Here is a 22,029-nt window from a genome sequence, read left to right on the forward strand (position 1 = left end):
TTCAAGGGGCTAGTGTGCCGTTTTGGTGTGCCAAACAGAGTCATCACCGGCAACGGCATGCAGTTCACAAGCCACAACTTCATGCAATACACCCAAGACCTCAGCAATAGGGTCGGTTTCGCTTCCATGGCACACCCAGGAAGCAGCAGCTAGGCGAAGAGGGCAAATGCTGAAGTGTTGCGAGGCCTGAGGACAAAGACTTTTGATAGGCTGCACAAGAGCGGAAAGCGCTAGATTGATGAGTTGCCGGCGGTTCTTTGGTCGATCAGAACGACGCCGAATCGAGCCACTGGCCAGACACCCTTTGCCCTAGTATACGGGGCAGAATTAGTTCTCCCCACGGAACTCATATTCGGGTCACCTCGAGTGCTCGCTTACGATGAGCTTGAGCAAGAGCAATTGCGACAAGATGACGCAACGCTCCTTGAGGAAGATCGCCTTCGGGCGGCTGTGAGAGCAGCACGCTACCAGCAAGCCTTGCGCCACTACCATAACTGCAAGGTTCATGCCCGAAGCTTTGAGGAAGGCAACCTTGTTCTTCGGCGCATTCAGTCGGCCAAGAATTCCAACAAGTTGACGCCGAAGTGGGAAGGCCCTTATCGGGTAATATGAGTCACCAGCCTAGCGCTGTCTACATGGAGACCGAAGATGCTATTCCAGTGAGCAACTCCTGGAACATTGAACATCTACGCAAGTTTTACCCATAAGGTGTGGTTGTCGAGCCCCCCGGCAACCCACCTTTTGTACAAGCCTTGTCGGCAAGGAATGTAACGCTCTGTACAAAGCCAGGCACAGGCCCTGAGCATAAATAAATGAAGCACTGGCGCCCTAAGATTTACCATGCATGCTAGGTTAAGTCTCTCCCACGGTTAGGGTTGATAGTGCATAGCAACGACTAACCCCTAGCCTAGAGGTCGAGTATGCGTCTTTCTGTCTTCTTTGGTTCGCAGGGCACGTGGACACTTCTGCTGAGCCGCTTGCGAGAAAGAAATCGAACCGGCGCTCCGGCCCCAGCAAGCCAAGACTGCCGGGGGCTGAAGACACAAGGATCTAACCACAGCAAGCCAAAGTTGTCGGGGGCTGCAGATTCAGATAAGTCCTTCATCCCCTGTTGTGCATTTCCATATAGAACTGGGACAAATGAAACCTCATTTTGCTCCAAGACCACAGTGCTCCCCCTTTTTTGTACCCAAGTCCCTGGGACAGAACTGGGTCATAAACGCGGTGGCAAGGAAATAAACAAAGGACCTAACTCTACTTCGCCCATGCCTCTGCCAAAAGTGTGAGAATGGTCGACTGAAGTTAGGGGACAGCAAGGCCTATTGCCGGGAGACAATGTTTATCTTAAAAATAACAAGTATTCGTTCCTTGGCATGGGCCTCGCTCACGCACAGAGAACCCGGCAAGCTCCCATACAGGTACAGTTCATACAACTTTTAAATCTAACAAGTGCCCGCAGGCTTACAAACTAAAAAGAGATGAGATGCCCGTAACCCCTTTCTTGTCCCTCTCCCCAGAAGGTGGAACAAGATAGCAAGAGGGCAAAAATAGCGCCTAGGCGAGGTGCGAGGAGCAGAAGGCACCAAGAGAACATCCCGATGCTAGGAGGCGGGCTGGAAGATGAGGCAGCGGGCCGGCAATACGTGATGAAGGCGTCGGTGCCCGTGTACTCTGACTTGACGGCCGCCACCCCCCTTCTTCGCCTTCTCCGGCCCTCCTACGCCAGCCGACCAAGGAGACGACGGGGAGCGCCTCGATGGAGAGCTTGACGAGGAAGGCCCTCGGCAGGCCGCACGACGTAGGGCGGGGCGACGCGGTCAGTCGGAGACGAGGTCGACGTGATCCTGCTCGATGCTCTCGTCGTCGCTGTTGCTGCCCACCTCATTGCTCCCTCCTGAAGAGGATTCTTCATTGTCGGAGGAGCTCTCCACGCAACACTTTAGGCGAGTTCCAAGATCTCCAAAGACCTTGACGGAGAGCAGGCTGCCCTCCATTAACTTGAAGTAAAGGACAAGCCCCGCCGTCGGGCTGTGGATGTGAGTGAATGTCTTCCATCCGCGACGGAGGCACATGACGTGAGGAGTTGGGAAGTCGACGTCGACCCGTGTGCCACCATTCCCACAGCCCCTCATGTGCAACCTCAGGGTCTAGGGTGGATCGAGCTCCATCTCCCGAGAAAATGGGGAAGGAAGACGGAGGCGGCGACGCGATGGCCGGCGCAGCCTGATGAAGAACTCATGGAGCTGGTCCCCGACGTGGCCCCCCATCGGGGGAGGCATGACTAGTGGAGGCGAGGCCGATGAGCCGCCCCGTCCCACTCTCCCCCGAGTGCCACGGCGACCTCGGCCTCGCCCCCTCCCCCTTCCTCTCGTGGCCGGCTCCGCTGCCACGAGCTCTTGGGATGGAGGGACGAGCTGTCGAGCAGCGACCCTCGCCGCCACTGTCGAAGGGCCATCACCCCCTCTCGCCATGGCGGGTGGAAGAAAGGAGTGGAGGTGGAAGAGGATGGATGCTGAGAGAATGTGGGATGACATCCCCCTCCCCCTCCTTATAAAGGGGCGAGGTCGAGGCTCGGCCGCTCCACTCAACCAATCCAGCCACCGGAGGCGCAGGGAATCAGGACCAACCCGCTGCCCCAATCACCGACGGCCCGGTTTCCCGCCTCCACCGCCTACCACCTGCATGGGGGACACATGGCGAGCAAGCAGAATTGAGGGGACGGGTGAGGCGACCGTTCCCCACCCCGTGATCGTGGGGGACTGACGCCTTGAAGACCATGGCCCGAGCCTGCCCAAGTAAATGAGCTGCGCCTCTGCGCCTCCCTCTTTTTATGGGGAAAGCGCGAGCCGCCTCTTTACCACGATGTGACGCATGCATGCGGAAACCGCCCCATGCATGACCCCCACGTCACACACAACCCTCCACGTCACGCGTTCAACGCAGGTCTTGGGGAAGCGCAGCGGATGAGAAGTTACTACGGTAAAATCCTCCTACCTGTCGCGCACCGTTCTGGGCCTAGCCCAACAATGCGGCGCGCTTATGTGTGACCCAGGCCCGGGGGCTCCTGTCGGTGTACAAAAGTAGGGGCTCTTCTTTTGACCCCTTTACTTGTGCACGGGCAGTCGGAGCCGCGCGCCACGTCCACACTTAGTAGGGCAGAGGAGGGAAGCCAGAGAGAAGCCGAAACACGAGGCAACCAAGGCAACACCTAGACTAGAAATGCATGAGAGCAAGAGGGAGAGGTGGACTCCCTTGGCAAGATCCTTGCCTAGGCAGCCTCTGCAGCCCCGGCAAGAGCCTTGCCGGGGCAACTTGCCCGATGCCAGTGGAGTGAGACACCCTTGAGCCCACGGGCTCCAACCCAACCAACTACATTGGAACCAAGGCTCGGGAGGTGCCTCTGTGGTGGCATGCAAATCTTTGTCAAGATCATAAACATGTGAGATCAGATGAGGACCAGAAGATGGCGACCCTCGGCGGGATCCTAGCCGAGGAAATCCACAAGACCCCCGGCAAGACCCTTGCCAGGGACGACTGCAATGCCACAGCAAGACCCTTGCTGGGCCCCCAGCAATACCCTTGCCGAGGGCATCAGTAGGGCCACTACCAGGCCCGCGCCAGCCAAGACTCCACCACCGTCCCCAAGTAGCTGCTAGCTCAACCAGCTGGGCAGGCACCTACGTGGCGACGGGCGGCCTCTACACCGACTCAGCAAGACCATGTGTGGTGGCATGCGACCCTTCATGAAGGCTCCACCCCCGCGCCAGCCAAGCACCTAGCCAACGTGGCGCCACAATGCCTCATCAGCTCGGACGCGTGTGGAGGCCAGGCGAGGCGGCGACCGCTGGTACGTGCTTCCCTGGCGTCCCCGATAAAGCAAGGAGGGCACGTCAGCAGCGCATTAAATGCGTTTGTCCGACGGTCCCAGAGGATAGGCTTGTCGACTGTAGACCTTTCCACCTCCTGTGTGCCACTGTGGCAACCCCTTTTCCTATAAAAGGAGGCCCGACGCGACCAGGAGAGGGATTCAGCTTTTTTGGGCAAGTTGCACCCCGTAGCTATCTCAAGAACACAAGAACACTCAAATACATCCACCAAAGCAGGACTAGGGTATTACGCATCTTCGCGGCTCGAACATGAGTAAACGATCCATGTGCTTCCTGTCAGACCCGCTCTTTGCACAACTTCGCGCTCGCCAACCATAGAAGGGATCCCAGTGACCCCATAGCTGTCGTTTCCACCGACATTGAAGCAATTGCAATTTATCATAACATCGGAAAGAGTCAATATAAGAGCTTTTTAGTAAGTCCACATACTCAACTATCATTTAGTCTTTCACAATTGCTACCACCCAGGCAATACTTATGAGTATGAAGTTTTAATAGGACAGAGATAAAGATAGGGGCTTATTGTTTTGCCTCCCAACCTTTTACCTCAACGGTAATGTTAACAATAATAGCTATATATATCAGGATCTTTCCAACATATTGTGCTTGCCAAAGGATAAAATGTCAAAATGAAAGGTGAAGATCACCATGAATCTTGTATGAAGTATAAGAGAAGAATAAAAGATAGGCCCTTCGCAGAGGGAAGCAGAGTTTGTCATGTGATTTTATGGTTGGATGCACAAAATCTTAATGTGAAACAACGTCACCTTATATTTCCACTTGTGATATGGACCTTTATTATTCAGTTCGTCGCTTTTATTTCGTCCACATCACAAGATCGTGAAAAGCTTAAATCATACATATTTAGAGAGAAATTTTTATTGCTTGCTGATACGTCTCCATCGTATCTATAATTTTTGATGGTTCCATGCCAATATTATTCAAGTTTCATATACTTTTGGCAACTTTTTATACTATTTTTGGGACTAAGATATTGATCCAGTGCCCAGTGCCAGTTCCTGTTTGTTGCATGTTTTTTGTTTCGCAGAATATCCATATCAAACGGAGTCCAATAGGGATAAAAACTGATGGAGATTTTTTTGGAATATACATGATTTTTGGGAAGAAAAATCCACGCGAGACGGTGCCCGAGGTGGCCACGAGGCAGGGGGCGCGCCTGCCCCCTAGGCGCGCCCCTGACCCTCGTGGGCCACCCGTAAGGCGGTTGATGCCCTTCTTTCGCTGCAAGAAAGCTAATATCCAGATAGATATCGTGTCAAAATTTAGCCCAATCGGAGTTACCGATCTCCGGGAATATAAGAAACGGTGAAAGGGAAGAATCTGAGAACGCAGAAACAGAGACAGACATAGAGACAGATCCAATCTCGGAGGGGCTCTCGCCCCTCCCGTGCCATGGAGGCCATGGACCAGAGGGGAAACCCTTCTCCCATCTAGGGAGGAGGTCAAGGAAGAAGAAGAAGGAGGGGGGCTCTCTCCCCCTCGCTTCCGGTGGCACCGGAGTGCCTCCGGGGGCCATCATCATCACCGTGATCTACACCAACACCTCCGCCATCTTCACCAACATCTCCATCACCTTCCCCCCTCTATCTACAGCGGTCCACTGTCCCGCAACCCGTTGTACCCTCTACTTGAACATGGTGCTTTATGCTTCATATTATTATCCAATGATGTGTTGCCATCCTATGATGTCTGAGTAGATTTTCGTTGTCCTATCGGTGGTTGATGAATTGCTATGATTGATTTAATTTGCTTGTGGTTATGTTGTTGTCCTTTGGTGCCCATCATATGATTGCGCGCGTGGACCACACCCTAGGGTTAGTTTTATGTTGATAGGACTATGTATTGGAGGGCAAGAGTGACAGAAGCTTCAACCTGGCATAGAAATTAATGCATATGGGATTGAAGGGGGACCAATATACCTTAAAGCTATGGATGGGTTTTACCTTAATGAACATTAGTAGTTGCGGATGCTTGCTAATAGTTCCAATCATAAGTGCATAGAATTCCAAGTTAGGGATGACATGCTAGCAGTGGCCTCTCCCACATAATACTTGATATTGGTCTAGTAAAGTAGTCAGTTGCTTAGAGGCAATTTCACAACTCCTACCACCACTTTTCCACACTCGCTATATTTACTTTATTGCTTCTTTACTTACAACAGCCCCTACCTTTTATTTACTTGCTCTTTATTATCTTGCAAACCTATCCAACAACACCTACAAAGTACTTCTAGTTTCATACTTGTTCTAGGTAAAGCGAACATCAAGCGTGCGTAGAGTTGTATCGGTGGTTGATAGAACTTGAGGGAATATTTGTTCTGCCTTTAGCTCCTCATTGGGTTCGACACTCTTACTTATCAAAAACTGTTGCGATCCCCTATACTTGTGGGTTATCACTTGCAACGATGACAACTTACTTGAAGGATCTTACTCAATCCATAGGTAGATATGGTGGACTCTCATGGCTAAACTAGGTTTAAGGATATTTGGAAGCACAAGTAGTATCTCTACTTGGTTTATAGAATTTGGCTAGCATGGGAGGGAAAGGCAAGCTCAACATGTTGGATGATCCATGAAAATATAATTTATTTCAGATATAGGGAACCATAACCCGTTATGTTGTCTTCCTTGTCCAACATCAACTCTTTAGCATGTCATATTTTAATGAGTGCTCACAATCATAAAAGATGTCAAAGATGGTATATTTATATGTGAAGACCTCTCTTTCTTTATTACTTCCTATGAATTGCAACGATGACCAAAACTCTATTTCTCAACTCTCAACAATTTTTATTCATCATACTCTTTATATGTGAAGTCATTACTCTCCATAAGATCCATATGATCTCTTTAATTCTTTTATTTCTTCTCTTTTATTTTATTCCCTCAAGATCATAGCAAGATAATCACGCCTTGAATCAACACTAATATTTATTATATATAGCTCACGGACTCGATTACATAGAAGGATCATAAAGAAAAACTCAAAGCTAGATCATACTAAAACTTTATTATACTAGATCAAGATATTACCAAAAGGACCAAACTAATAAAAATGGTAAAGATAAAAGTGTGATGGTGATACGGTACCGGGGCACTCCCCCAAGCTTGGCAGTTGCCAAGGGGAGTGCCCATACCTGATACTCAGTTCTTCTTTGTTGGTGAAGATGGTAATGATGATGATGGATAGTCACACATTGAGCATAGGAGACCCTCCAATTTGCGGATAATGCCTTTGAGTGAGATGATATGCTCCTTCAACAAAATATTTTCACTTGTGAGAATTGTTTTGAATACGAGCTAACTCAATCATCTTGAAAGCATCAATCTCCGTTGGGGTAAAGAGATTGTGGTGAGGTTGAAGGATGTCTTCTTCTACTACTGCCGGAATTTCATCCATCATGGCCTTCTTGACCCCATCATCCTTGTTGACCTCTCTGAGCTCTTCTCTCTTCAGCTCCATCTTCATTAGCCAAGCATCATTGCCCTCATTGTTGGAGGAGGAGGGAGAAGACATGATGCCTGGCCTTGACAACCCTGGCAGAAAACAGCTCGAAACAAACACAGGAGATATTTGCGTGATACGGTGGTCAAAACCTTCCGGAGATTATATAATGAATTTTTACCGACCAAAAGAAGTATCGTGCAAGAAAACGGAGTCCGGAGAGCACACGAGGTGCCCATGAGGCAGGGGGCGCGCCCTCCACCCTCATGGAAGCCTCGTGTCCTTTCCAGACTACTTCTTATTTTCCTATTTTCTTAAATATTCCAAAACAGAGAAAAATTGCCATTAGAACTGTTTTAGAGTCGGTTTACTTACTGTACCACGTACCTATTCATTTTTGGAGTCTGAGATGTTCTGGAAAGTGTCCCTTATGTATTCCTCCGGGGTTACGGTTTCAATAACATTAGTTTCAACATTTATGGGATTACCTGAGATATAATGTTTTTATGGCACCGGAACGATAGACCTCCTCGATAACGTAAGGACCTTCCCGTTTAGAGAGGAGTTTTCCTGCAAAAAATCTTAAATGAGAGTTGTATAACAATACGTAATCACCGATATTAAACTCATGTTTTTGTATCCTTTTATCATGCCATCTTTTAACTTTTTCTTTCAACAGTTTGGCATTCTCATAGGTCTGGGTTCTCCATTCATCAAGTGAGCTAATGTCAAAAAGCCTCTTCTCACCAGCAAGTTTGAAATCATAATTGAGCTCTTTAATGGCCCAATATGCCTTATGCTCTAGTTCGAGAGGTAAGTGACATGCTTTTCCATAAACCATTTTATACGGAGACACACCCATAGGATTTTTATATGCAGTTCTATAAGCCCATAATGCATCATTAAGTTTCTTGGACCAATTCTTTCTAGATCTATTAATAGTCTTTTGCAAAATTAATTGAAGCTCTCTATTACTCAATTCTACTTGACCACTCGATTGCGGGTGATAAGGAGATGCAATTCTATGATTAACATCATACTTAGCAAGCATTTTATGGAAAGCACCATGAATAAAATGTGAATCGCCATCAGTCATTAAGTATCTAGGGACTCCAGACCTCGGAAAAATAACTTCTTTAAGCATCTTCATAGAGGTGTTATGATCAACACTACTATTTGGAATAGCTTCTACCCATTAAAGGAAGGAAAAGGTCCCATATAATCAAATCCCCAAATATCAAATGGTTCAATAACAAGTGAATAATTCATAGGCATTTCTTGACGTCTACTAATATTACCAATTATTTGACATTCATCACAAGACAAGACAAACTTACGGGCATCCTTGAAGAGAGTAGGACAGTAAGAACCGGATTGCAATACCTTATGTGCAGTTCTATCTCTAGCATGGTGTCCTCCATAAGCCTCAGAGTGACACGTGCATAGGATATGTTCCTGTTCATGCTCAGGTACACAATGTATAATAACACCATCTACTCCTTTATAAAGGTATGGGTCATCCCAAAAGTAATGCCTTAAATCATAGAAGAACTTTTTCTTTTGCTGGTATGTGAAACTAGGTGGTATAAATTTAGCAACAATATAATTAGCATAATCAGCATACCATGGAGCAGTACGAGAAGCATTTATGATAGCTAGTTGTTCATCAGGGAAGCTATCATCAATAGGTAGTGGGTCATCAAGAACATTCTCTAACCTAGACAAGTTGTCTGGAACGGGGTTCTCAGCTCCCTTTCTATCAATAATATGCAAATCAAATTCTTGAAGCTAGAGAACCCATCTAATAAGTCTAGGTTTAACATCTTTCTTTTCCGTGAGATATTTAATAGCAGCATGATCAGTGTGAGCAATTACTTTAGAATAAACAATGTAAGGTCTGAACTTATCACAAGCAAATACAACTGCTAAAATTTCTTTTTCAGTAGTAGCATAATTTCTCTGGGCACTGTCTAGAGTTTTACTAGCATATTGAATAACATTTAATTTCTTATCAACACTTTGTCCTAGAACAACCCCTACATCATAATCACTAGCATCACACATAATTTCAAATGGTAAATTCCAATTAGGAGGCTGAACAATAGGTGCGGAAACCAAAGCTTTCTTAAGTATTTCAAATGCTTCTACATAGTCATCATCAAGGACAAAAGGAACATGTTTTTGTAAGATATTAGTCAGAGGTCGAGAAATTTTAGAGAAGTCCTTAATGAACCTCCTATAAAAACCAGCATGACCAAGGAAGCTTCTTATACCTTTAGTACCCTTAGGACATGACATCTTTTCAATAGCATCAACCTTAGCTTTATCAATTTCAATACCTCTTTCAGAAATTTTGTGCCCCAAGACAATACCTTCATTAACCATAAAGTGGAACTTCTCCCAATTCAAGACAAGATTAGTTTCTTCACTTCTCTGCAAAACTTGATCAAGGTTGCTTAAGCAATCATCAAAAGAAGATCCATAAACGGAGAAATCGTCCATGAAAACCGCAACTATCTTTTCACAGAAGTCAGAGAATATAGCAGTCATACATCTTTGAAAAGTAGCAGGTGCATTGCATAAACCAAAAGGCATACGTCTATAAGCAAAGGTACCGAAAGGACAAGTAAAAGTTGTCTTTTCTTGATCCTCTTTTGACACCGGTATTTGAGAGAAACCAGAATAACCATCTAGAAAGCAAAAATGATTATGTTTGGATAATCTTTCTAGCATTTGATCAATAAAAGGTAAAGGGTAATGATCCTTTTTAGTAGCTTTATTTAATTTGCGGAAATCAATTACCATTCTATAACCTGTAACAATTATTTGTGGGATTAGTTCATATTTATCATTAGGAACAACAGTGATACCTCCCTTATTAGGAACACACCGGACATGACTTACCCACTGACTATCAGCAACGGGATAAATTATACCTGCCTCTAGAAGCTTTAGTATTTCTTTTCTTACCACTTCTTTCATCTTAGGATTTAACCGTCGTTGGTGATCAACAACCGGTTTCACGTCTTTCTCCAATTTTATTTTGTGCTGGCATAGAGTGGGACTAATGCCCTTAAGATCATCAAGAGTATATCCAATAGCAGCACGGTGCTTCTTCAGAGTTTTCAATAATTTCTTTTCTTCATGCTCTGAAAGGTTAGCACTAATAATAACAGGATATATCTCTTTCTCATCAAGATAAGTATATTTAAGAGTATCAGGTAAAGGTTTAAGCTCAAAGATGGGATCACCCTTGGGTGGAGGAGGATCCCCTAGACTTTCAACTGGCAAGTTATGTTTCAAAATAGGTCCCTGTTTAAAGAATACTTCAACTATTTCCCTTCTTTCATTCATAAACATATCATTTTCATGGTCTAGCAAATATTGTTCTAAAGGATCAGTAGGAGGCACGACAATAGAAGCAAGGCCAATAATTTCATATTTACTAGGCAATTCTTTATCATGGGGTTTTCTACGAAATTTAGCAAAATTAAACTCATGAGACATATCCGCCAAACCAATAGAAACGATAACATTATTGGAGTCTATCTTAGCATTAAAAGTATTCAAGAAGGGTCTACCAAATATAATGGGACAAAAGTCATCTTGTGGGGAACCTAGAACAAGAAAATCAGCGGGATATTTAACTTTCCCACACAAGAGTTCAACATCTCTAACAATCCCAACTGGTGAAATAGTGTCTCCATTGGCAAGTTTAATAGTAACATCAATTTCCTCTATCTCAGCGGGTGCAATATCATGCATAATTTATTTATATAAGGAATGAGGTATTGCACTTGCACTAGCACCCATATCGCATAAGCCATCATAGCAATGATCTCCTATTTTAACAAAAATAACAAGCATGCCTACAACAGGTCTATGTTTATTTTTAGTATCGGGTCTAGCAATTCTAGCAGCTTCATCACAGAAGTAAATAACATGCCCATCAATATTATCAGCCAAGAGATCTTTAACCATAGCAACACTAGGTTCAACTTTAATTTGATCAGAGGGAGTAGGTGTTCTAGTATTACTCTTACGAACCACAGTTGAATCTTTAGCATGATCCTTTATTCTAACAGGGAAAGGTGGTTCCTCAATATAAGCAGTAGGAACAACAAAATCATTATAAGTGATAGTCTTTTCTTCAACTTTAATAGGTGTAGCTACTTTTACTTCAATGGGAGGATTATATTTAAACCACTTCTCCTTACGGAGATCAACATGAGTAGCAAAGGATTCACAGAAAGAAGCTACTATCTCAGAGTCAAGTCCATATTTAGTGCTAAATTCACGGAAAGCATCGATATCCATAAAAGATTTAACACAATCAAACTTAGGTGTTATACCTGACTCCTTACCTTCGTCGAGGTCCCAGTCTTTGGAGTTGCATTTAATTATTTTCGATAAATCCCATTTGAATTCAATAGTCTTCATCATAAAAGATCCAGTACAAGAAGTATCGAGCATGGACCGATTACTGAGAGAAAGCCGAGCATAAATTTTTTGAATAATCATTTCTTTTGAGAGCTCATGATTGGGGAATGAATATAACATTGACTTAAGCCTCCCCCAAGCTTGAGCGATGCTTTCTCCTTTGCGAGGCCAAAAATTATATATATAATTACGATCATGATGAACAAGATGCATAGGATAAAACTTCTGATAAAATTCCAATTTCAAACGGTTGTAGTTCCATGATCCCATATCATCACATAGCCTAAACCATGTCAATGCCTCTCCCTTAGAAGATAAAGGGAAGACTTTATTCTTGATAACATCCTCAGGCATACCTGCAAGCTTAAATAATCCACAAACTTCATCCACATAGATTAGGTGCAAATCGGGATGCAATGTTCCATCACCTATGAAAGGATTAGCTAGCAGTTTCTCTATCATACCTGAAGGAATTTCAAAGCAAACATTTTCAGTAGGTTTAGTTGGTTGGGGAGCAACTCTTTGCTCTACTGGTCGGGGTGAAGATACCCCGAAGAAGCCCCTCAAAGGATTATGTTCCATAGTAACAAGTGACAGTAAATTTCAGCACACTATATAAATCTTTCCTTACCAAATTCCACCTACCAAAGACGCTTCACTCCCCGGCAATGGCGCCAGAAAAGAGTCTTGATGACCCACAAGTGTAGGGCATCTATCATAGCCTTTTCGATAAGTAAGAGTGTCAAACCCAACGAGGAGCAGAAGGAAATGATAAGCGGTTTTCAGCAAGATATTTTCTGCAAGCACTGAAATTATCGGTAACAGATAGTTTTGTGATAAGGTAATTGGTAATGAATAAACAAATAGTAAAAGTAAATAAGGTGCAGAAAGATGGCCCAATCCTTTTTATAGCAAAGGACAAGCCTGGACAAACTCTTATATAAAGGAAAGCGCTCCAAAAGACACACGGGAACTATCGTCAAGCTAGTTTTCATCACGCTCATATCATTTGTGTTCGATACTTTGATAATTTGATATGTGGGTGGACCAGTGCTTGGGTACTGTCCTTCCTTGGACAATAATCCCACTTATGATTAACCCATATTGCAAGCATCTACAACTACAACAGAAGTATTAAGGTAAACCTAACCATAGCATGAAACATATGGATCTAAATCAGCCCGTTACGAAGCAACGCATAAGCTAAGGTTTAAGCTTCTGTCACTCTAGCAACCCATCATCTACTTATTAGGTCCCAATGCCTTCCTCTAGGCCCAAACAATGGTGAAGTGTCATGTAGTCGACATTCACATGACACCACTAGAGGAGAGACAACATACATCTCATCAAAATATCGAACGAATACCAAATTCACATGTCTACTTATAGCAAGACTTCTCCCATGTCTCCAGGAACAAATGTAACTACTCACAAATCATATTCATGTTCATAATCAGAGGGGTATTAATATGCATAATGGATCTGAACATATGATATTCCACCAAGTAAACCAACTAGCATCAACTACAAGTAGTAATCAACACTACTAGCAACCCACAGGTACCAATCTGAGGCTTTGGGACAAAGATTGGATACAAGAGATGAACAAGGGATTGAGATGAGATGGTGCTGGTGAAGATGTTGATGGAGATTGAACCCCTCCTGATGAGAGGATCATTGGTGATGATGATGGTGATGATTTCCCCCTCCCGGAGGGAAGTTTCCCTGACAGAACAGCTCTGCTGGAGTCCTAGATTGGTTCCGCCTCGTGGCGGAGGAGTTTCTTCCTAAAAGCTTTCTTATGTTTTTTTCTCCACAAAAGACTCCATATAGCCAAAGATGGGCATCAGAGGGCTGCCAGGGGGCCCACGAGGCAGGGGTGCGTGCCCAAGGGGTAGGGCGCGCCCCCATCCTCGTGGACGGTGGGTGGCCCCCTCTGGTACTTCTTTCGCCCAATATTTTTTATATATTCTGAAACATGATCCTGTGAAGTTTCAGGACTTTTGGAGTTGTGCAGAATAGGTCTCTAATATTTGCTCCTTTTCCAGCCCGGAATTCCGGCTGCCGACATTCTCCCTCTTCATGTAAACCTTGTAAAATAAGAGAGAATAGGCATAAGTATTGTGACATAATGTGTAATAACAGCCCATAATGCAATAAATATTGATATAAAAGCATGATGCAAAATGGACGTATCACGGGCCTTCTATTCGACTGTGTATGATCAAAACAGGGTCCTGTTCATCAGGAAGGGTCTAGCATACCGCAAAACGGTGGAAACGGACTTCTGTTCGAGCCTGAAACGGGGTCCTTTGATCGGGTGGGGTGTGGCGTACTGCAAAACGGAGGAAAAGGACTTCTCTTCGACCTCCTATGGTCGAAATGGGGGTCCTGTTCATCAACAGGGGTGTGGCGTACCGTGAAATGGGACTCCACGGACTACTATTAATCCACCATCTACTTCCTAGCTCCAGCCTCCATGGGCTACTGATCATCTACTGTCGACCACCTCCAGCCTCCATCTGCGATTGTTCATCCACGGCGTCTCCCTCCTGCCTCCACCAGCTACTAATTATCCACGGGCTCTTGTTCATCCAGCCTCCACCAGCTACTGTTCAAGCAGCCCTCCATGGGCTACTATTCATCCAACCCTCCACCGGCTACTGCTCAACAAGCCCTCCACAGGTTCATGTTCATCCACCCCTAACCTGCTCGATCGGGGCCCAGTTCATCCAGGGCAATGACCTCTACTACCACGGGGTCCTGTTCATCCAACCCCCGCCATGAACTATTCATCCAACCCCCAACAACGCTCACTGTTCATCAAGAGGCAGCATGTTCAATCGGCTTCAGTTAGCAGCAGTAGCTAAGGAATCGCTCGATTGGGTTCAGTTAATAGCCATGGATCGATCGATCACTCGGGTTCAGTAACGCGTCGCTAGTGCAATCGCTCGGATTCAGTAACGCGTAGCTAGTGCAATCGCTCGGGTTCAGTAGGCGAATGGCTCACTCAGGTTCAGATAGAGCCCAACGCCTCGCACCCACGCGTGTATGTGTACGAGAGAAACGTGCAATCCCTTTGTGCATCGACCATAACCGGGAACTCCCCGATATTTTCCTCGCCCTCACATCGACCATGGTTGTTTCCGTCATGGATGGCCCAAAGAATGTCATGCAGGTGCGTCTCTGGCCCGCCCAGGACAAAAAGCACATTTTCTGTCATGATTTTTTTCATAGAAGTAGGAGCCCACCACATCCATGATGATACCGGGTTTTGTCACAATTATCGTCATAGAAGATTCATATGCAAGACAGAAAAAATTCAGTCGGCCCAAAATGTCACGGATGTGTCATTTTTTGTAGTGGTGGTTCTGGAACTTGCGGCAGCGAAAACTGTATTTTCTCGACTCCCCTAGGGTTTTTGGCATTTTAGAGTATTTATAGAGGTGGAGGTTGGTTGAGAAGCTTCTCGTGGGCTCCACTACCCACCAGGGCGTGCCAGGGGCCTCTGGCGCGCTGGTGCCTAGTGGGCCCCACGGGCCTCCTCTCGTGTGCTCTTTTGGCTCCCTGGGTGTCTTCTGGGCAGTAAAAAAATCTCCAAAAAGTTTCATGGCATTTGGACTTCGTTTGGTATTGATATTCTACAAATTAAAAAACAAGCAAATGAAAGCAACTTGCACTGGGCACTATGTCAATAGGTTAGTCCCAAAAATGATATAAAGTTGCTAGTAAATGAATATAAAACATCCAAGATTGTTAATATAACAGCACGGAACAATCAAAAATTATAGATATGTTGGAGACGTATCAACATCCCCAAGCTTAATTCATGCTCGTCCTTGAGTAGGTATAAATAAAAACAAAATTTTTTATGTGGAATGTTGCCTAACATGTTCATCACATATTCTTTTCTTTTGTAGCATGGACATTTGGACTTTTAGATGATTCAAAGCAATAGTCTATAAGTGACTGAGGACATCTATACTCAAACATATCAACAAGCAACCATGTCTTCAAAATATGAACACTAAAGAAAGCTATCCTTAGCCCATTATGCCCAATCATTGATCCATTCATGAAACACACACAAATATTAGCTATATCCAATGCACTGGTATGAAAATAGTGTTCCCTAGTTGGTGCTTTATAAGAGAAGATGGAGACCCAAATAAAAATAAAAATCGCATAAAGTAAATAGATAGGCCCTTCGCAGAGGGAAGCAGAGATTTGTAGAGGTGCTAGAGCTCATAGTTTAAACTAAGAGATACAATTGTTTTGAGAGGCATGCTTTTCCCATCAACGAAAATGACTGAGAATTCCCAATATTTTCCATGCTAGATAAATCATAGGCGGTTCCCGAACATAAAATAAAGGTTATTCCTTTTTCCACCATTCTTTCGCAATCCATGGTTAGCCATATCCACAGGTTCCTTCCATACCAACACTTTCCATGGAATTTATTATTCATAACATATAAGTAATTTTTTTATGTCAGGACTGGGCATCCCTATTACCTGCCACACTGTCGTCCAATGACAAGCGAATAAACACTCAACTTGTGAATAATATATCTAGCATGGAAAATATTGGCCACCCCCTGCCGCTTCATGAGCGGTACGGGCACATAAAAATGAAATTCATTTTGAAAATTAGAGTTGGCACAAACAAATTTACTTTGAATGCCATGGAAATACCGCATATAGGTAGGTATGGATGAACATGCAGTATTCCCGCTTAGTACAAATGAAGGCTGGCAAACAGATTGAGAAGCGGCAAACCGAGAAATGAAAACGATCATAAACGAGCATTAAACATAGCTAACACCGAATAAGTACCACAAGTAGGATATAACTTCATTGCGTAACTATTGACTTTCATGCTTGCATAGGGAATCACAAACCTTAACACCAATATTCTTACTAAGCACAATTACTCACCAACATTACTCACATATTACTATCTCCATATCTCAAAACTATTACAAGGAAACAAGTTTATAATATCCAATGATCTTCATGAAAGTTTTTATTATATCCCACTTGAATATCTATCACTTTGGGACTAAATTCATGTATTAGCATTGCTACTTTTCAAGCTCTCAAATAAATTTAAGTGAAGCAAGAGAGCATAAATATTTCTTCAAAAACTTTCAACTCTAAAAATGATATAAGTGAATCATGAGAGGATTTCTTCAAAATTTTACTAACACTGTATATAAGTGAATTACTAGAGCAATTCCTAACTCAAAGAGAAATTCTAACAAATCATAGCATCATTATGGCTCCCTTAAAAAGGTATGTCGACCAACGATGATTGTGACAAAGTAAAAAGCAAAAGAAGAAAAGACTCCTATAATACAAGATGCTCCAAGCAACACTCATGATATGTGACGAATAAAAATATAGCTCCAAGTAAATTTACCAATGGTCATTAGAAGAAAGAGAGGATGCCTTCTGGGGCATCCCCAAGCTTAGTTACTTGGTACTCCTTGAATATTACCTTGGGGTGCCATGGGCATCCCCAATCTTAGGCTCTTTTCACTCCTTATTCCTTCATTGTGATCTCACCCAAAACTTGAAAACTTCAATCACACAAAACTTAACAAAACCTTCGTGAGATCTGTTAGATCAACTCTTGTAATACTCATATTCATCAAGATCAAGCAAGAAGGACATAGGGTATTACCTCCATAGAGAGGTCCCAAACTTGGGTAAAACATCGTGTCCCATGTCTCCTGTTACTATCGACCTTAGACGCATAGTTCGGGACCCCCTACCCGCGATCCGCCGGTTTTGACACCGACATTGGTGCTTTCATTGATAGTTCCACTATGATGTTGATGACAGGATCGATGTCTCGCCTTATTCTCAAGGACAATATCACCATCGGAGGAACGCTGGCTCCAGGCCAAACCCTCTGGCTGGGCGGTTTTACCATTACCGCCCATTCAGTCATTAAGCCGACGATGACCTCTCGGGTCATCGAAAACCCCCTTCTTATCGACTCCGAACACTCCAAGCAGATGAATCCGGCGGAGCTTTCATCCTTAAACGACCTCCTAGATCGCATCGTCGCCCTGGGGGTCACCATAGACTATACTTGGGCTTAAACTCAATCAGAGAGAAATCAAATCTCCACCGATCACCCACCAGATAGAGGTAGTCGAGGAGCGAGTCAACAACTCTTCCTGCATACTAAGGACGGACTATGTCCGGATCTCCGGTCTTGAAGATCCGGACACCTACCCGCAAGGAGGTGCATCCTGCCCTCCAAACATAGAATCAGACGATGGGCCTAAGAAATTAGCGGACATCCCAGAGCCCGATCTGCTAAGTTCAGAAGAGCTTCAGACTCAGGATCCAAAACTGGGTGAGGGTTCAGATTTAAATCCACCCACCCACCCGAATACAAGTGCTCTAATGAGCATACAACAGCAGTCTCAGGAAACGGTCCACCACTTCTGGGCTAGATTCCTTCTTGTCAAAAACAAGATTAAAGATTGCCGCGACAAGGAATTGATCTCAGTGTTCCGCAACAATTGCAGCGACGAAGGAATCCTCAACGCAATCAACCACCGTCGCATCCTACACTTTGCTGACTTGGCAACTATCGTACAGAAGTACAGTGCAATGGAAAGCACTTGGAAAACTCAAGCAGCCTGTTGGGAATCATCGGTCCCCACTCAACCCCTCATTCAGGCGAAAAGGGCGCACCCTTGCAACATACCCGGTTCAATAGTAAATAAATACAAGTCCAGTACGGGGTGTGGAACCGTTCTGGAAGGATGGCTCGATGGGCCATGCAAAATACATGCAACACCGGATAACATACCAACACATAGCCTTAGAGCATGTTGGATACTCCGGCAAGTGGCCAAGAGCAGCGAGGATATCCTCACCAAAAATAACCCAGAACAACACCCCCAGAGGACAACGACCCCAAAGTACTGACGGTCTTCGAGACATTTGCCTCAAACAATAGATGCAAAAGAGCACTACGTGGACTCGCCAAAGTCTGTCAAATAGTAGCACTAAACCCTTGGAACGACATGGCTATAACTTTTAATGCCAGTGACGAACCAAAATACAGGACAGTCCGAGCACCAGCCGCCTTGGTCCTAAGTCCAATCGTGGACGGCTTTTGACTCACCAAGGTCCTCATGGACGGTGGCAGTGGACTAAACCTCATCTATGAGGATACAATACGAAAAATGGAAATAGACAGGAGCCGCATCGAGCAAAGTAATACGACCTTCTGAGGAATCATTCCTAGTAGGGAGGCACGGTGTGCAGGAAAAATCACACTCGACGTGGTATTGGGCACATCGAAGAACTATCGGTCCAAAGAAATAACCTTCCAAGTGGCGCCTTTCAACAGCGGATATCACGCCCTCTTAGGGCGATATGCATTTACGCGCTTACAAGCGGTACCCCATTATGGATACATGAAGCTTAAGATGCCTAGGACCAACGTTATAATCACTCTAGCTAGTGATCCGGACATAGCACTCCGCGCCGAGAATAAAACCGCATCCTTGGCCCTCGAGGCGTTATCTGAAGCCCTCGCGGCTGAAGAATTAACCGCGCTACGCTCCACGATGGACAGAGATGATGTGGTCCTAGACAAATGACCCAAATCCACCTCCTTCAAACCAGCAGAAGAAATAGTCAAATTCCAAGTCCATCCAACGGACCCCAAGAAGACAGCATCCATTGTAGCACAACTAGACTCGATGGTTGATGCCGCGCTACGAGAGTTCCTGCGCGAGAATTGGGATATATTCGCCTGACACCCTTCTGATATGCCAGGAATCCCACGCGAGTTGGCCGAACACAGCCTCAATATATTGAAGGGATATAAACCGGTCAGGCAAACACTGCGGCGCTTTTCCTAACCCAAACGTCAAGCTATGGGGGAGGAGTTAGCCAAGCTAATCGAGGCGGGATTCGTTAGAGAAATAAAACATCCGGATTGGCTGGCAAACCTGGTGATGGTTCCAAAGAAACACAAGTCCTGGCGCCTGTGCGTCGATTTCAAAGACCTCAACAAGGCTTGCCCTAAGGATCCCTTCCCCCTCCCCTGCATTGACCAGACCATTGATGCTACCGCAGGACACGACTCATTATGCTTCCTTGACGCATATTCCAGATACCATCAAATTAAAATGGAGTCCGATCAAGCTGCAACAGCATTCGTCACCCCATATGGGCCATTCAGCTTCAACACCATGCCCTTCGGACTCAACAACGCCGGCGCCACTTATCAACGCATGATCCAAACATGCCTGGAGAAATAGATTGGAAAGAAAGTTGAAGCCTATGTGGATGACGTCGTAATCAAGACAAGGCATGTCGAAACACTAATAGATGACCTACGCCTCACATTTGACAACCTCCGCGCATATGACATTAAGCTCAATCCGGAAAAGTGTGTTTTTGGCATCCCCGCAGGAAAACTGCTAGGCTTCATCATTTCCAATAGAGGAATTGAAGCGAAATCCAGCCAAAATCCAAGCTCTGTCACAATTGGATACACCAATAGACCTTAAATAAGTCCAAAAACTCGCGGGTTGCGTGGCAGCTCTAAGCCGCTTTATCTCCAGATTGGTAGAAAAGGCGCTGCCACTCTATTGTCTTCTAAAGTGAACCAATCACTTCGAGTGGACGGACGCGACAACAGCCAAATTGGAAGAAATAAAAACCCTTCTAGCGAGCAACCCAATCCTGGCCGCACCAAACGTCGGCGAACCCATGTTGCTATTCATATCGGCAACACATCAGGTGCGGAGCGCCGTACTCATCGTTGAATGAGAACAGGACGGACACAAATTCCCGCTTCAGAAGCGAGTATACTACATATCCACTGTCCTTACTACATGCAAATCCCGGTACCCCCATTATCAAAATATAGCATACGCGGTCTTCATGGCATTCCGAAAGCTACGACACTACTTCCAGGAGTGTTCAATCACGGTGGCTTCTGAAGTACCACTCAACGACATAATAAACAACCGCGATGCCATGGGCCAGATTGACAAATGAGACATTGAGCTCCTCCCATTTGACATTACATATAAATCATGTCGAGCCATTAAATCCCAAGTACTGGCTGATTTCGTCACCGAATGGACAGAGGCCGAACTCCCTAAAGAGTACGGCACATATTCCAATTGGGTTATGTATTTCGATGGCTCCAAAATGCTAGCAGGACTAGGAGCGGGCGTCGTTTAACGTCCCCTACCGGAGAAGTCATTCAGTATGTACTCCAAATACTATACACACACTCCAATAACGTAGTCGAATATGAGGACTTATTGCATGGTCTCCAGATGGCTGTCTCCATGGGCATACAGTGCTTGGAAGTGCGCGGGGACTCAAACCTCGCAATATCTCAAATAAATGGAGACTTCGATGCCAAAGACCCAAAGATGGAAGCTTATCATAATACCTTCCTAAAAATGTCGGCTCGGTTTGAGGGACTCAAGTTCCATCATGTGGCCCGAGAAAGTAATCAAGCGGTGGACGTTCTTGCTCGCATAGGCGCTAAGCACGACCCGTCCCACCCAACATTTTTCTGGAAAGGCTTTTTATGCCATCGGTGGTGTGGCAGGGGGAGGGCGGCAACACTAGTCCAGATCCGAACACAACCACCAAAATAACACCTTCGGCCCATCTCATTATGGCAGTCATTGCCCCATGGAACGAACCATCCCTGGCCTACCTTAATAAGAAGGGACTTCCCGAGGATCAGAACAAGGCCCACTGCATTGTCCGACGTTCGAAGGCCTACAAGGTTCATGACAGAGAGCTCTATAAGAAAAGCGCTACCAGAGTTTTTCAAAGATGTATCTCCGAGGAACAGGGGCGGCAGCTCTTGGCAGAAATTCACGCCAGACTCGGCGGTCACCACGCCGCAGCTCGGGCCCTTGTTAGCAAGGCCTTTCGTATAGGGTTTTATTGGCCGACGGCCTGAGCAGATGCACATGACCTTGTCCAACGTTGCGTCGGATGCCAACTCTTCGCCAACCAAAGCCATATGCCCCCCACTGCCTTACAAACAATCCCCATCACTTGGCCCTTTGCGGTCTGGGGACTCGATATGGCCGGACCCCTTAAAGGAGGAAGCCATAAGAGAAAGTATCTGCTGGTCATGGTGGATAAATTCACTAAGTGGATAGAGCCCAAACCTGTCAAAATGGCCGAGACGGGCCCGGTAATAGATTTCATATCCGGCGTGG

The sequence above is a fragment of the Triticum urartu genome, chromosome 6A (assembly GCF_056163025.1).
Source record: "Triticum urartu cultivar PI428250 chromosome 6A, HENAU_Tu73, whole genome shotgun sequence".
NCBI lineage: Eukaryota > Viridiplantae > Streptophyta > Magnoliopsida > Poales > Poaceae > Triticum > Triticum urartu.